Below are 14,729 nucleotides of genomic sequence, written 5' to 3' on the forward strand. Positions count from 1 at the left end.
CCTCCCCTCCCCTGCCCCATTCTGACCGCACGGCTCACCACCTCCTCCGCAAGCCCTCTGGTTCGTGGGGATCCCTTGGCTGGAAGGCCCCCCAACCCTTCCCAGCCAGTTCTGAATCCCAGGGCCCCGTAGGAGCTGCTCAGTGAGTTTGGGAATGCACTGAGCCCTCAGTGGGCCCCTCCCGGCTGACTGTGGACCCTGCCCAGGCTTTGGAGTCGGTGAACTGTTGGAATAGGTGCTATGAGTCCATGGTGCTACCCTGGGAGAGCATCCAGCCCTCACATCATTCCATGTCGTCCCCCCTATTCCTAACCCCATGTTGGGCATTGAACTGTGGCCCCAAAATGCAGCAGTAGCCCAAACCCCCAGTACCTGTGCTTGTGACCTTATTTGGAAAAAGGTCTTTGCAGACAGTCAAGCTAAGACGAGGTCATCAGGGTGGGCCCTCATCCTAATTAGACTGCGTTCTTGTGAGAAGGGAAGATTCAGACAGAGGCGCACAGGGGGACACCACATGAAGACGAAGGCGGAGATCGGGGCCATGCTTCTCGAGTCTGAGGAACCCCAGAGATGGCCAGCACGTCGCCAGAAACTACGGAGAGCCTGGAGCGGAGTCTCCCTCCAAGTCCAAGAAGGAACCGACCCTGCCCACGCCTCGGTCTCGACTTCCAGCCCCCAGAGTTGAGAGGGAACACCTCTCTGTTGTTTGAGCCGCTCGGTTGCAGTACTCTGTCACAGCAGCCCTCAAAGCCCCATCTTCACAAATGAGCGCCGAGGCACAGAAAGGTGGCGTAAGGCAGGAAGCAGCGGGGCTGGTTTTGAACCCCAGCGGTGACAGAGCCGGCAGTCCGCATTCCCTCAACAGATACGTGCTGAAATGTGTCAAAGCGAACGGGACGGCTTCGGGGGTGGGGTCACAGTCAGGAGACGAGCTTCTTAGGGTCCTGTGTCTGGCGGGGAGGATGTGATCCCTGAACAAAATACTTCCTCCTGTCTGACCCAAGGTCCCTCTATAGCAAAACCTGAACACCTCCTCCCTGAAATGAACCTGCTACGCTCCCCTGCTTTGTAATATAAAGGAGAAACACGTTTATAACTAGAACAACTGCTTTCGACATGTGAATGGCTGGGTGAGGACTGTGCTTGGGCTGACGTGCTGAGCACCACAATGAACAATGACAGAAGCCAGAGATGCAGGCGGAGACGCACTGAATGGACCACTCAGATCCCATCAGGGGTTGCCATTGGAAACCCGGTTTTATGAAATGATGAGCAGAGCTAGGTGAAGATCAGAACAAAGCTAAGCGCAATCTTCTGTCAATTTGTGTGGCGTATGCACTCCTAGAGAATTATATTAATGCCACACAAAAATATCTGTGTTTGTTGGTCAGTTCGGGCGGCCAGAACAGAACACCGCACTTGGACAATTTAAATCACAGGCATTCATTTCTCACAGTTCTGGAGTCTGGATGTCTGGGATGTGGCTTCTCGGTGACGCCCTCTCCCTGGTTCATGGGTGACCGTCTTCTCACTGTGTCCTCACCTGTGGAGGGAGAGGGGGAGCCCTCCAGCCTTCCCCTTATGGGGCCCCTAATCCCTTCGGAACAGGGCCCCACCCTTATGACCTCATTTAACCTTAATTACTTCCTTGTTCCAATACACTGGGGGTTCAGGACCTCAGCAGATGGATTTGGGGGGGCACAGTCCAGTCCACAGCAGTGTTTAGACGTCACACACACTTACGACCTAGGGTGGGCTCACAGTTAACAGGATGCTCCCACCTGAACGTGTGCCCGGATCTTCTGTGTGTGACTCCATCCTGCACTTTGCTGGGTGGGAAGCCTGACTTGTTCCAAACAGAAACCACCAGAGGCCCTAAGTCTTGGGCCATCAAACATAGCCAGAGACTCAAAACACGCGGCGGGGGGCTGCCCAGCTGAGCTCCCCACCCGCAGGAAGGCGCCGAGAACACCTCCGCAGGGATGGCGTGTGGAGGAGAGGACTTCAGCAGTGTTTCTGGGGCAGACCTGGGGAGAGTCGTTTTTTTAGTATTTGTCCTGCTTGAGGATCACTGTGTTTCCTCAGCTGGTGTCTTTTGGAAACTGCTCAGCCCCCATCTCTTCAAATATTGTTTCAACCCCATGCTCTCTCCCCACCACCTGGGACTCTGACCACACCCACACTGGGGCTTACATTGCACAGAGGGTCATTTAGGCACTTGCTGTGGGTTGTTTTTTGTTGTTGTTTTGTTTTACCGCTTTTAATTATTGAGGGGGTAACTAGGCTTATTTATTTTTATTTTATAATAATTATTATCTTCAATGGAGGCATACTAGGGATGGACTCCAAGACCTCGTGCATGCGAAGCCCGTGCTCCAGCACCGAGCGACCGCTGCCTCCTGCTGTGCTGGTTTAAAGTTCTAACTAAACTTCTCCGTGCGCTTTGCTTTGGGCGTTTCGCGTTAATCCGTCCCTCGGTTCACGCACCCCGCCTGGGTCCGGCCTCCCGGCAAACCGGCCCCGACCTGCTCACTTCAGGGGACGCCCTTTCCTGCGCGGCTCTCTCGGTCCCGGTCCCGGCTGGCTGGCGCGTCCTCGGCGCGAGCTGGCGCGCGTGCGGTCCGGCGCCCGCAGCCGGACCTCGGAACCGCGCTCCCTGCGCCCCCAGACCCCGGGGCTGGCGCCTTGCCCTCAGGGGGCCCGCGGGGTGCGCGCACGGCTGTGCACGGCTGCGCCCCCAGCGCTGGTCACCGCGCTGGCGACACTTGGGACAAACCAAAACGGGCCCGGGAGCTCGCTGAAGGCTCCGCCGCCAACGGCGGGACAGGGCGTGCGGCTCTGGCCCCGCGCCGGCAGGACCCGCAGAGCCGTCGGGCCTGTGGTTCGAGGCCACGCCGTTCAGAAAGCAGGTCTTCCACCGAGAGCGACGGGCTCGGCGCACCTGGGCCCCGCAGACAAGCAGGGGCCGGAGAGGGGCCCAGCGGGCGCGGGGGGGCGGCACGGGGATGGGGTGCGCGGCCGGCCCCTCCCACGGGGACCCCGGCCCGCCCCGCGGCCGCTCCTCCCCGCGCCGCTGGTTTCACTCCCGCCTCTCTGAGCGCCTGGAGTTGAATTCACGCAGGTTAAGTGAGACTCGAGTGAAAACGTAGTGACAACCTAAACATCCATTAACTGGGACCAGGATTTGCTTAAGAAAAATAAGAACGTCCACGTGTCCGAGTCCAACAGCCACGAAAACCAGCGGCGTGAAGTGAGCGCGGGGCGGGGGGGAGGGGGGCGCGGCTCAGCGGCCGAGCGCGTGCGCCGCTGCGCGGGGCCCGGGCCGCCTCCCCGGTACGTCCATTTGGAACAAACGAATGAATAGACCTGATTACCTCCCCTCCCCCCAGAATTATCCTTGACATGGGAAGACGCATACCACCGTATGTTAATGAAAATGGTAGGTTATAAAATAATGTGACAGATCTATTTTACTCTTAAAAAGAAACATAAAAATTCTAGGTTTACATCAAAATACTACCAATGGGTCATAGAATTACACGCAATTTTTATTTATAAACATGTATTATTTTAATTCATAGATCTCAGTTTTTAGAATAGTTCTACATTTATAGAAAACTTAAGGACGTAGTAAAGAAAATGTCCATATACCCCTCCCACACACATGGTGTCCCCTGTTGTTAACCCCTGGAATTAGTGTAGTACGTTTGTTACAATCAGTGAGACGGCGTTATAACATTATGAGTAACTAAAGCCTGCAGTTTGCACAGCGTTCGCTCTTGGTGGTGTACATCCGATGGATTTTGACAAATGTGTAATGACACGTGTCTACCATTAACGTCTCACACAGAGCAGTTTCACTGCCCTAAAAATGCTGTGTGCTCCGCCTGTTCACCCCTCTCTCCCCCTTACCCCCGGCAACCACCGATTTTCTCTTACAACCTCTGTAGTTTGACCCTTTCCAAAGTGTCACACAGTCAGAATCACCTGTAGCCTTTTCGGACTGGCTTCTCCCACTCAGCAATACACACTGTTTCCTCCAGGTCATTTGTGCTTTGATAGCTCATTTGTTTAACTTCAGAATAACATTCCACTCGGTTTGCTCATCCATTCAACTACTGAGGGGCATCTTGGTTGCTTTCACCCTTGGCAGTTGTGAATAAAGCTGCTATAAATGTCCATGTGCAGGTTTTTGTGTGGACGTAAGTTTTCAACTAGGTAAATATCAAGGAATGTAACTCTATGGCAAAACTACGTGTAGCTTTATTTTAAAAGCAGCCAGACTGTTCCAAAGTGGAGGTGCCATGTTGTGTTCCCACCAGCAGTGAATGGGAGTCCCTGTGGCTCCACGCCCTCGTCAGCATCTGGTGTTGTCAGGGCTCTGAACTTGAGCCATCCTGATAAATGATCCCCCATAGCTGCGTTAGTTTGCGCTTCCCCGGTGACATATAACGCTGGCAAAGCTTTACATGCTTGTTACGTGCGTATTTTCTTTGGTGAGGGGTCTGTTCAGGTCTTTTGCCCATTTTTAATTGGGGTGTTTGTTTTCTTATTATCAGGTTTTAAGAATTCTTTGTATATTTTGGACATCTTTTGTATATTTTTGTATGTTTTGTATATTCTTTGCATTCTCTGATGGTGGAACACAACACAGCGACTCACAGACAGATAGGAGGCTGAACTCTGTTACCTAGAGCTCCAAATGAGAGAAGGCTGCCACGCAGGGCCACATCAAGGCTGCACCTGGGGGTATCAGCAGACTGACATGACCAAGGAAAGACTTGAGGAGCTTGAAGACCCATCAGTAGAAACCAGCTCAAAAGCAGAGAAAGACATTGAACAGAAGATCCAGGAACTATGGGACAATTACAAAAGGCGTAGCCCACGCGCAGCTGGAACCCCAGAAGGAGACAAAGGAGAGAAAGGAACAGAAGAAACATTTGAGGGAACAATGGCTGATGATTGTCTAAAATCAGTGGCAGACACCAAAGCACAGACCCAGGAAGCTAAGAGAACACCAAGTGGGATAAATGCCGAAAAGACTGCACCCAGGCATGTCATATGCAAACTGCAGGAAACCAAAGACAGAGGGAAACTTAAAAGAGGTTGAAGGAAAAAACCAGCTGGCCTGTGGAGGCACAAGGGTGAGGATTACCTCTGACGTGTCCCCAGAAACCACGCGGGCAGGAGGAGGTGCAGTGAGATAGTTGGCGTGTTCAAAGGACAAGAACCAGCGTGCACTCCGTACCCAGTGACACCTTCCTTCAAAAGTGGAGGAGGGAGAAAGACTCTCTGACAAACAAAACCTGGGGCATTTGTTGCCAGCAGACCTGCCTTGTGAGAAATGTAAAGAGAAGTTCCCTGGGTGTGTGCTCAGAAGCACTTCTGGGTCATCTTTCTCTGGTCACCTGGGACAGCAAGCTGGAGGGCTGGCGTTTCTCTCCATCTTTACAGCTGGGCCCTGGAAGTGCTCCTGGAGGCAACACCCTCCTGCCTCAATGTGTCCCCTCCCCAAGGGTTTTTAACTCTCAAGTTAGTCCACACTCAGCCTCCAGCCATTTGTCAAGCATGATTTTCACTGTTCCTGCAGTTACTGCTTCTGGAAGCTTCCACCCCAGCCAGCACTGGTCCCTGCCCTGAAGGAGTTAGCCTGGTGGGAAGCTGGTTTTATTAATCACCAGCACGTGTGGGAGCACACGCTCGGGTTAACAGATTTCGATATTGTAATGATCGCTTTACCAAATCGTATTCTCTCCTTTATGTAGGCACATAAGACATGTATAACCAAAGCCCACGCTTTCTGTGCTTGTCACTGTGCTGCTGCTTCAAAGCAAAGTGTCCCACAGCACAAAGGCTGAACTCTCGATACCAGTCCCCTCCTCATCTGCAGAACTTCGCTCAGCTGCCTCGGAGCCGCTTTGCCAGCGGGACCTGCTACAAACTGTCTCCTCGCCGTAAAAAGCAGAGACATGCTCTGCTCGCTTTGCTGAGCTCGAGGTCTTAGGCTCAGGGCTGCTTGCGCTCATGGAAAGCCACAGCTCGTCCCCCGCCCTGACCGGCAGGCCACGCTTCGCTCATCAGGCGCAGGCGGACAGCGTGGGCCTCTCCTGCTCGCAGAAGACAGTGCCCGAGCCCTCGGCTGGGGACAGCGGGGCTGCTTCGCGCGCTCAGACGACTTCTGATCGTTGTGCGGCGACTCTGCGGTGGTCTGGGTTTTCATTATCAATTGTTGGGAACACTGTAACCTCGCTCATGATTGTTTGAGGCTTAAAATAACGGTTTGTACGGTCAATATTGTAACCTTCTCTCGAGTATAAATTAAGATCACAATGTTTCTGTTTCTCACTAACTGAAACCGCTGGCCTGCGTCCCTGCACGTGCACCATCCCCTTTACTCATTCCTACGGCGCATTTCACTTTGGCTCTTTGTCTGACTCTTCTCAATAAATACAGGAGCTCTGGAGGGGCTGGTCTCCGGCTCCCTCTCACTCTCTTGACCTGATACAGTCTTGAGTAATTTCATCCTTCCGCAGTGGGATTTTTGCTGGACAAAACCCATGACGGACAGAACCCATAAGCATGTGTTGTGTGTATCATCTGATGTGATTCCCACAGGAAATCTGAGCCAGCGATGCTGTTATCGCCCCGTTTTCCAGATTAGGCAGAGGTGAGCTGAGGGTTCACCTCGGGCTTGCACAGTCCTTAGTAAGGACCACAGGTGGGCGAGCCAGGGACTCTCACAGGCTCTGACGCTGTGCTATCAGGTCTGGGTCAGCCCTGGGCTGAGGAGGGCTGGCCTGTTTGGCGTGATAGCAGAGGCCAACAGAAGACCCTATACCTCCTGATGACATATTTAAGATCACTTAAAACTCTAAACGGAGTAACTGTGGTTCAGGCATCCAAAATGGAGATGGGTGGCCATTGTGGATGTGGTTTCAAAATATTCCTGCATCAAGAACTTGAATTTTCTGAACTGTATCAAAATCAAGGATACACAAACCTTTCCCTAAACAGTATGTTGGCCCCTGCCAGCTGCCAGCTGCAAGCTTGTAGTTTCAAAGTACCCCCTGGACACAGGCTTCTCAACTATGTAATCATTTCCAACCCTAGCCAATCCTTGCTTAACAAGCACCCTTAACTTCTTTCAGCTCCAGTCCTAATTCTTGGCAAACAATTTCATAACTTTGTGTCTTTTTTGCCTCTATCAGCCTCCCCCTTTCTGTAGTCTGGCAGAACACAATTCAAGTGCTTCTTAAATGTGTCTGCAGGGCTACAGTCCTAACAAACTCCAAAAACAAAAATGCCTCTTTATTTCAACCACGTCTCCATTCTTGGAATTCTTGGTTAACACTCTAAAAATCCAGCTCCTACAATTAGATCAGTCCCTTTTATTTGCATATATAATTTCTATAAAACTATAGGGAGACGTTACACAAGTTCTTCTCTAAAAATGTCTCCTGTGTTTTTTATTTCCCAATTTTCAAGAATTCTTTAAGAATACAGATGCCTGGGAACTACAGTCACTATCTTGTAATCACCTATAATGAAAAAGAATATGAAAAAGAGTGTATGCATGTATGTGCATGACTGAAACATTGCGCTGTGCACCAGAGATTGACACAACATTGTAAACTGACTACACACCAATTAAAACAAAAACAAAAAAATACAGATACCTGATATGTCTGTGTTAAAATTTTCTTCAGCTGCTCACAGGAGTGTCAATTACACACTTTCTTAGAATACAGTTTGGCAATATGGATTTAAGGATCTGAAGATTCCGCTTCAAGGAATCCATACTAAGAAAGTAACTAGAAATGCACAGAAAGATTTACTTGCAAGTAAGTCCGATGAAATAGTTGTAACACTGAAGAGCTGGAGACAGCCTGGCTATCAAGTAACAGAGGATTAAAGGAATTCTTGTAGCTCCACATGATGGAGATAATGAAGCCGTTGAAGACCGCGGAGAAAAAAAATAATATAAAAAATAAATTAGAAAGCAAAGAAAAAATAAAAGTTTTAAAAAGACCGTGGAGAAATAGTGGAGGACATGTTGAAAGTATAAAAATATACTACAGGGGGGAGGGTAGAGCTCGGCGGTAGAGTGTGTGCTTAACATGCACGAGGAAGTGAGTTCAATCCCCAGTACCTCCATTAAAAATAAAAATAAAATAAATAAAAAATCAAGGACACCCCAAAGTTAAATATATATATATATTATAATGTATATACATAATACATTACCATCCCAGTGTTTAAAAAATCTGACGTCAGTACGCTTCTTGAGCACTCACCATGCGTCACACACCTGCCGTGCACCCTGTGAAAGCAGGTGCGCTTAGAAAGGAGACCAGCAGGCTGCGCCCCCTCAGGCGCAGGGGCTGAGGAGCTTGTTTCTCCGCAGTGTTTCTAGTCTTGCCGCGCTTTCTGCAACACGAGTCCTCTTACAACCAGAGCAGCCGTGAGTGACGTTTGAGAATCGCCGTGGCGTGCGGTACGTAGAAAGGAAAGGAACCCCTGCGGCAAAGCTAACCCAAGCCCGCCAAGGCAGCGAGGCTGCCTCCAGGGAGACGGGAGGAAGACCCAGCGCCCGGGGAAGGCGAACTCACAGCGAAAGGGAGGATTTCCTCGCTTTCTCTCTTGTCTTTCTTGGTGAACAATTTACCCCAGCAGGCCCCTTGAGGGTCTAAAATTCTTGGCTGTTGGCCCAGATTCTGAATCTTTTCTTGTTAGAGTGTCACTGTGGGAGGGGGGCGGGGGGAGAGGAAACGCTTCAGGGAAGGCTGGCCAGGACAGAGCGCAAGGCGTGACGATACCTCTGCAGGCGGGGACTCTGAGCAGCGAAAGCCCCTCGCGGGCTCCCCTTCAACTCAACACACGCTCCCCCGATCTCGCGAGAAAACTGTCCAGGTGGCCTGGGGCTGCTAGGGGTGGAGCCTAGAGCTTCTCGGGGTGGAGCCTGGAGCTGCTCGGGGTGGAGCCTGGAGCTGCTGGGGTGGAGCCTGGAGCTGCTGGGGTGGAGCCTGGAGCTGCTCAGGGTGCAGCCTGGGGACCCCGGGGAGCCTGGGAGGCTGTCACAGGGGCCCGCTAGTGACCCGAAGACAGCAAGCTGAGCTTCACACCAGACAAGCGTGCTTGAGGATTAAAAAGTCAAACTACACCGGACAGCCCAGGAAAGAATCCAGGGGATTTTCTAGAATTTTGAAAAGACACTGGCCCAAAGTGTGGGTGGGTGGGGCGCGGAGGTAGTTAGGTTTATTTATTATTATTATTTATTTAATGGAGGGACTGGGGACTGAACCCATGACCTCGTGCATGCTAAGCATGTGCTCTACCACTGAGCTACACTTTCCCCTTCAAAGTGTTTTTAAAGGTTCAAAAAATCTTGTCTAGTCCCAAGATTAAGCAAAATAATAATAATAACTTCTAATTTAAAATTTTTTTAATTTCTTATTTTTTTATCTATTCTAATTTTTGTTTAAACTTGTAACTCAGCCTTGAGGTTCCACTGTTGCCTGTTAAGAAAGACATTCTAACTGGGAAATGACCAGAAGTCTGCTCCCAAAAGGACGGAGCAATTTCTTAAACATGGACGGATTTCAAACTAGAGTCTTCATTCCATAAAAATGGCACCTGGAGTCCCTTAGTCATGAGAGAATGCAGAATTTTCCACCAGCTTCTGTTCAGCAGGGCCAGGGGAATCTTGGCTAAGCACTGAAGAGGGAACTCTCACTGAATGCTCCATCATGCTAGGCGCTGAGTCTGTCTGCTGAATGCCCCTAACATCACTTGGACATGATACTGGGATTACTTCCCTCCTCTGGTTCCCGCCCCTCCCAGCGCCAGTCCCGGCCTTGAGATGGAAAACCTGACTTTCACAGGCAAACTCATCAAACCCCCGAGCCCCCGCTCCAAACCACTCCTCTGCCCAGCTTACACTCTGGGAGGCACCGTCCCTCAGCCATAACTGCCCCAGGGGCAGGGACCACACAGCTGGAGACAGCCCTGCACCCCGGAGCCTGCGGACCGTTCTAGCCAGTCGGCATGCGGCCTGGCACCTGCCCTGCCTTTCTCGTTGATGCAGCGGTAAAGATTCCTGCTGGTAAAAGACGTGTTCACATATTGAGATATATATAACACGTGAGTTCACTTGAATTTGATGCTGACTAAAACAGCCTGTGTGTGGCCCATCGAACATGCATCGTGCATCTGCTTTAATTATTATGGAAAAGGGCACATTGACCAGGAGTAAAGAAGGTCCATCTTGAAAAACAAAAAAGACCAACCGCCCGTCTTCCTGGGGCGCCGGTGCTGGTCCTCCTTTGATGATCAGGCCCCTCCCAAGTGCTGAGGCCACGCTGACTCGCTGTGTCTGTGCTGGTCTGTTTTTATTTCGAAACCTTGAGAAAATGCAATCCTGACTTGCTGAATGCTCTTTGTTCTGACAAGACGCAAAACTCTGCTGGGAGCCCTGCTTCTCCGGAGCGGTTTCTCGGAGGAGGCTGGGAAGCGGGCTTCCAGGCTGGTCCTCAGTTTGGCTCAAATAAAACTCTTTTCTATTCTTATTATTGATTGTTTATTGATTATTTTCATCGACAGTGCCCAGGCCTTCCCCTCGCTCCTTCTGCCTCCTGACCCAACCCAGTGATTCCCGGCGTGGCCCTGCTGGCGTGGCACTGTCACCTGAAACGCTGTTCGCCTCTTGATGGGTGTCGAGCCAAAAGACACAGCGAAGCCAAAGAGTGGGAGGAGGAAGGATGTATTACTTGCACCAAGTAAGAACACTGGGGATCTTTCCCAAAGCGGGGTCTCCCCAACAGCAAAACTGGGGAAGTTTAAGCTAAGGGCACATGCATATTCATGTAGGGCAGTTGACAGAGTCCAAGCTTTAGTGGATTGAAGTCAAGGGTCAGGAAAGGTCAACATCTTCATCCCTTGGGTTCCAGCTGATCTGGTGGTTGAGCTTCAGGCTAACCTGGACCCACTGAAACAGATTTGGGACTCTTTACAACTGATGTGTCATCTTTGCTGTTGTTCCTTCTCTTGCCTGACAACAGTCCTTGTTTCTGCATTCTTTTGTCCCCTTAAGATCATGAATTACTGAGACCTGTTCCAGAACGAGCACCGTGACCAGGCTCAGATCACAAACGGCTTAGGCTAAAAACGGCTTCTCTTGTGTCAGGAAGAGCTCGCCTGGTTCTCTTTGTCGGGACGCCCATCCTGTCTGCTTACAGCATGCCCCCACCTCTTAGGAACTGTGAGTGACAAGCTGTCTTTACTGGCAGGCATCTCCTGATCTGTTTGTTGACCTCACCATATCTGAATAATAATACAAGCTGAATTTTTAAACACTTAGCTAAACGTCTCAGCCAAACAAGACCAGCCACCAGCAGGGCAGGAAGTGGCCTTGTGGAATGTGTTATAGTTCAATAGGTGGTGTGGTCTGAAAATCATGACAGGGCTTTGAAGGCATGCATAGCCCATAAGGCAAAGGGATGTTCTCAGTCTGCTGGGGCTGTTGTCACAGAAGACCACATGCTGGGCAGTGTCACAGATACATCTTCTCCCAGTTCTGGAGGCTGGAAGTGGGACTCAAGGTGCCACTGGCTCGGTTCCTGGTGAGGGCCCTCTTCCTGCCTTGCAGACAGCCACCTGCTCACTGTGTCGTCACGTGGCCTGTCCTCAGTGCTTGCACACACAGAGAGAGTGAGCTCTCTGGGTTTTTTCTCCTCAGGACACTAATGTAAGCAGATGGGGTCAGGGTCCCCAGAGAAGGAGAACCAGGCATGGCTTTCCTGACACAAGAGAAGCCATTTTTGGCCTAAGTCATTTGTGACCTGAGCCTGGTCACATTACTCTTCCTGGAACAGGTCTCAGTAATTCATGATCTTAGGGGGAGGGGGGGGGGTGCGGGAACAAAGGAGAAGCAGTCAAGAAACAGTAGTTCAGTGGCAAAACTGGGTCCTAGCTCCTCCAGGGATGTACGTAACATCTGACAAATGTCCTTGAGTCTGTGGGAACCAAGGCCCCACTCACCGTTCCGAGGAGAATGATGGTGCTGACGCGCATGACTTCACTCTGTCTGCTGCCTGGGCCCCTTCATGAATACGCAGGGACCCTTAGCTTAAAACTTTCCCAGTTTTGCCATTCGGGGAGATACTCATCAAATAAAATTCATATTTCATGGCAAGACAAGAAAATTTGATTTTTTAATTCTTTTTTACGACTAATATCCCCTTGCATGCGTGTATATGTGCTTATATAACATACATGTGTGTCTGTGTGTCTCACGTCTTTCTTTCCCTGTTATGCCTGGGGAGCCTCCCCAGGCAGAGCTGTGCTCCTGTCCTAATTCCTGCAGGGGCTCCCCAGCCTCACTTTTCATGATTCTTCTCTTACTTTATTAAAAATATTGTTTTTACTTTATTATTTTTTTGGGGGGGAGGTAGTTAGGTTTATTTACTTATTTTATTTTTTTAATAGCAGTACTGGGGATTGAACCCAGGACCTTGTGCATGCTAAGCACGCGCTCTACCCCTGAGCATGCCCTCCCCCAAGACAAGAACGTAAACACAAGTTCTTCTCTGCCCTTTGGCCTCCTCTCTCCCCACATGTGGATTTGTTACGGAACTTGTGTTCCTGTGTCCGATGCACAGTGAGGCCCAACAAACTGAAAGGTTACAGTTTGGAGCAGAAAAAGGTTTATTGCGGGGCCAAGCAAGGAGAATGGTGGCTTGTGCCCCCCACCCCAAAAGCCCCCTGAACGCCAAGGGTCTCACTGAAGCATTTTTAAAGGCCACGTGAGGGGGTGCACCCCAGGGTGTGGTATCAGCTCATGCACAACCTCTGATAGGCTGATGCTGCAGGGTGATTAACATTATCAGGCCTTAGGCACCAGGAGGTCTGGGGGCCGCATGCTCATGGTCATCAAGTAGTTAACTTCTCGCATTTGACGGCGGCTTTAGCATCTGAAAAACTCAGGAAATATACATGAGATACTTTATCTGGATACTTCAGAGCGGCCCTACAGCAGAGGATGGGGGAGTGGGTTCTGCTCCAGGAAGGCCCTACAGGGTCCTGCTCAGGTACACACTGCGCGTCTGCATTGTGCATCAGCCAAACCTCCCCCACTGGTGGGAACATCTGCTCAACCATGAAGGGCAACATTCTCCCAGCACCAACAAGAAACTCCTTAAGAGGTAACATTCCTTCTCCATCTCGTAAGGGGTCACAAGACCCACCAGGATGCCGCTGAGCTCTGTATTATGTAAACTGTCAATAACATGTCATGTGTGTCCAACCTTCTGTCTCAAAAAACTAGTATCATTGTGCTTTGATTTCTAAAGGGCAGAACAGTTCTCAGAGGTTTCTGAGATGCTCTTCCCGGTTTATAACCCTCAAATTTGGCTCGAATAAAATATTCCGTTTCTTTATAAGGTTGACTGATTAATTTTTCCTCTACACACTGGTGAAGGAAAAACCAGTGTTCTCCCTACTTGCTGCAAGTAATAATAAATCCTTCCTTCTCTCGGTCTTTGGCTTGGCTGCTTTTGGCTTGACGTACACCAAGAGGTGTATCCAGTTTTCAGATAACGCTAATCCTATCAAATCAGAACCCCACCCTTAGAACCTCATTTAACCTTAGTTACCTCCTAAAGGCCCTGCCTCCAAATGTCACCACTTTGAGGGCTCGGGCTCCAACACGTGGATTTTGGGTGGACAAAGTATTCAGGGAGAGGGAGGAACTGTAGATGACGGATCAGAGGAGGGGTGAGGTTGGCTGCAGAGAAAGGATTCCTCAGGCCCCCCTAGGAGCCAAGGGCAGCTGACCTCACAGAGCAGGAAGAACAGGGCAGTAAGGACAGTGGCTAGTGCTGCTGGCCGCTGTGGATTCCAGGGGCTCTCACCCAGCAACGCCGTCACTGACTCTGTAACCTCTGGTTTCTCTCCCTCAGTTTCCTCACCTGTGAAACAGGATGAATCTGCACGTGCAGGGTAGTCATGAAGATTACGTGTGTTAACTCGGGAAATATGCTCAGCACACAGCAAGCACCTAAGTGTTAGCTGTTACTAACCAACAGTTGATTATTATTGACCCCGGCACTTCCTCTTTAAAATCTGGACAGTAGGCCCTGTCCTCTTCCTCACTGTCCCAGGCACTGCATCCGCCTTCTCACCAGGCTAGAGAGATTTAAACAAGCTCCCCTGGGCCACCAGAGAGACGGAAGTCACCATGTCTGCAGGGAGGAAATCCTGTGGGCAGCGGGGTGAGAGTGCGAGGTGAAGCGCAGGGTGGTGACCGCAAGGCTGGGCGCCACCCGATTGGGTTTGTCCTTGCCGCAGGTTCTGAACGAGGACCCTGGGCGGGGGGTGGTGGCACCACGGGCTGGCCTGGAACACCCTGAGGCCTGACACGTGTAGGGGTTGGGGAACTGGGCGCCTGGAGGCCCCGAGTTTCCGGGCTCTGCGGAAGTGTCCACTCCCCAGGCCTCTGCGGGGGTAGGTCGAGTCCCCGCTGGCCTCGTGGCCCCGCATACCCTAGGCAGGGGTGCCCCCCTGAGCAAGTGAGGCATGGATCTTTCGTCCTGTGGGGCGGGCGCGGGGCTCCTGCGTCCTAGCTCCGTCCGCGCGGTGGCCGCAGGGGCAGGGGACTGCACTTGGGTTCCGAGCTCTGCAGGCCCTGGAGTGGGGACTGGGCACTGGGCGCCGCTGGGCCCTGGGGAGGGCAG

The 14,729-nt window shown here is 51.1% G+C and overlaps 1 protein-coding gene across 1 annotated transcript in view; it reads left to right on the forward strand.

The window, feature by feature from the left end:
• RRP1B (ribosomal RNA processing 1B) overlaps window positions 1-6,502 on the forward strand; it is a 37,725-nt gene extending 31,223 nt beyond the window's left edge. Inside the window, exon 17 of the transcript XR_010376876.1 lies at window positions 479-6,502. The gene's annotated coding sequence lies outside the window, so the exon portion shown is untranslated. The remainder of the gene's footprint in view (window positions 1-478) is intronic.
• Window positions 6,503-14,729: the final 8,227 nt, after the last annotated feature.

This window comes from Camelus dromedarius, chromosome 2, assembly GCF_036321535.1.
Source record: "Camelus dromedarius isolate mCamDro1 chromosome 2, mCamDro1.pat, whole genome shotgun sequence".
NCBI classification, from domain to species: domain Eukaryota; kingdom Metazoa; phylum Chordata; class Mammalia; order Artiodactyla; family Camelidae; genus Camelus; species Camelus dromedarius.